This window comes from Schistocerca piceifrons, chromosome 1 (genome assembly GCF_021461385.2).
Source record: "Schistocerca piceifrons isolate TAMUIC-IGC-003096 chromosome 1, iqSchPice1.1, whole genome shotgun sequence".
NCBI lineage: Eukaryota > Metazoa > Arthropoda > Insecta > Orthoptera > Acrididae > Schistocerca > Schistocerca piceifrons.
Window position 1 is genome coordinate 543,912,317 of NC_060138.1, and position 2,504 is coordinate 543,914,820.

General features: G+C 40.9%; 1 non-coding gene across 1 annotated transcript; it reads left to right on the forward strand.

The window, feature by feature from the left end:
- The first annotated feature begins 2,164 nt into the window (after nt 1–2,164).
- Nucleotides 2,165–2,235, forward strand: Trnag-gcc. The gene has a single exon. It is a non-coding gene; the product is annotated as a tRNA-Gly (tRNA).
- The last annotated feature ends 269 nt before the right edge of the window (nt 2,236–2,504 follow it).

Here is a 2,504-nt window from a genome sequence, read left to right on the forward strand (position 1 = left end):
TACTTTTAAACGACTTACTCAGGATTCATCTTCATAAAATAATCCCACACCGTGCTTGGCCGGCCGCGGTGGTCTAGCGGTTCTAGGCGCGCAGTCCGGAACCGCGCGACTGCTACGGTCGCAGGTTCGAATCCTGTCTCGGGCATGGATGTGTGTGATGTCCTTAGGTTAGTTAGGTTTAAGTAGTTCTAAGTTCTAGGGGACTGATGACCACAGTAGTTAAGTTCCATAGTGCTCAGAGCCAAACCATTTTGAACCACCGTGCTTCGTAACGCCATGGCTGAAGACAGAAGAACCACCACGAACGGAACTGGAGGTGGGAGCAAACTGCAGAAACAAAGGATACGCCACTGGGATTCCCACATTCCGTTAGTACGGGTAATATACCAATCCTGCTAGATTTCAAGCACACAAAAGGAATCATTGTGGATAACAGGCACAGTGACAATAGATTCACAAATAACGCCAAGTAATTCGAATAAATAACAAAATATAACAGAAAAAATGTTTGTCTTTCGAGGTGTTTCGAACCATTACTATAAATTCACCGTGCTTCCCAGCCCTTCCCGTTCAACATTACACTATCGGTGACACGTCAAACAGATTGCTTGCAGTTATACCTACATCAAATTTATGTGTATGTCTAATAACTCTCACTTTGCTCCTTTTTTTATTCAAAATGTTGTAGGCTTACTCGCGTTTCTTAATATGATTACTGTACATGAACAGAGAAGCGTATGTTGTAAAAAGTGTGTAATTTAACTGAATGATTTTAACACATTTATCATTTTGAATGTGAATAGTGTGCATTATTTTATTGTTTGGTTAATGTTTATAAAGCAGATGTTATGCCATTTCGGAATAGGGCAGTCAGCTAGAAACGAAGCTTTATTTTCGGAGATCTTAAGCTTCATGCTATTGCTTATCAAAAAGATTTCGACACTCTTGAAAGTTTTTCATGAAGTGGTATGTTAAATGTGTCTCAGTACCTGTGCCGAGCTCGCATCTCGTCCGACACAGAGCAGAATGAAACATCACTGTTTCGATACAATTAGTCCGCTCCAAGCATAGGTGGACTGAAACAGTTTTATTTTGAAACAACGATACAGTTTCTGTGTCTGGCTCGAGATCGAATCTCGTCCGGTTATCCGAGACAGGGGCAGAATGAAACACCACTGTTTCGAAACAGTGAACCATAGCCGTTCCGAAACACAAACAGTTCCACCTATCGATACATTGTATCGAAACATAGAAAAAGTGGCCAAGTCTAAATCAGACTGTAATGGCGTCAGTGCATAGAGTAAGATACAGGCTTTCATGTAAAAATAAATATTATTGAAATGTCTTGGCACGTCTTTTTTAATTTCAAAACTGTAATTACTTAAAAAACACGCCTCGAAGATGCTCTCTCTTGAATAAAAAATCCAATTTTTCTGAAAATGTAATCATTTGTTTGTCTGTACTGTACATCATATCTACCGATTTCCGTCCCGTACGGATAATTCCTTCGTGGTGCGTCTTTGCACTAAATATTAAGATGGTGAAAATTCTGTACTTAAGTACCAAAAGATTTCGGCTTAACGCCACGTAAATTCACTCTAAACATTCAGGATTTTTGCCTACATATTCTGTAGTTTCCTGTGTTACAGGACAGTATTCGTACTCTAGCAACAGCAAAATGTTTACAGAGAAAGTGACATTTGTTACGAAGCTGAATTCTATTCCTACGTTAGTCTGAATTAACATATATTTGTATCATTAATTCCCTCGATTCGTTTTAGTTCTTGCTCCATACCCGTATATCTTGTGCTAATTTTCTTCATTTCTGAGTTTCTGTTCCAGGAAACGAAATTGGTAAACTCATCGCTCTGGTAAAATTGCACCTTTGCTTCCGTTTGCGCCGAAGTCCAGCACTGTCATATTAAGTGAAGCTATATCGACCTGCGTTCCTGTCGGTATGGTCCGACGTCAGTGTATTATTTATGTAGTGTGCTCGTTATTTCCAGACGTAACATTGCCTGTGTTACGTGCAAAATAAATGCCACCAGTGTTATGACTGGCACAGAGAAAGCAGCGCCAGCCCAAAGAGCGTGACTCAGCGTAACGTCTGTGCCAGCGACGCAGCTATGCACGAAGATATCTCCTCTGTTTGCATGTAACGTCAGCATCGGTGGTTCAGTGGTAGAATGCTCGCCTGCCACGCGGGCGGCCCGGGTTCGATTCCCGGCCGATGCATGATTTTTTTTCTCCTATTTGCAGCTGGCTTAATATCTTAAAGAACCTCCACCTACTCATTAGAGTCCGTTCGCAGTTGGTTACGAGGAAACCTGACAGATTAAACTACTACTGGCTTTTAAATGTAATTCAACAGAAGCAATGAATTTGTTTTTGTTTTATATTTATATTTTACATTTGATTGTGGCACCATACACAATCATTAACCCGGCTCCAGGGAGGTAGGGTCCCTTTCTCTATTCCTCCACTGGTGTAATTCCTGTCTGGTG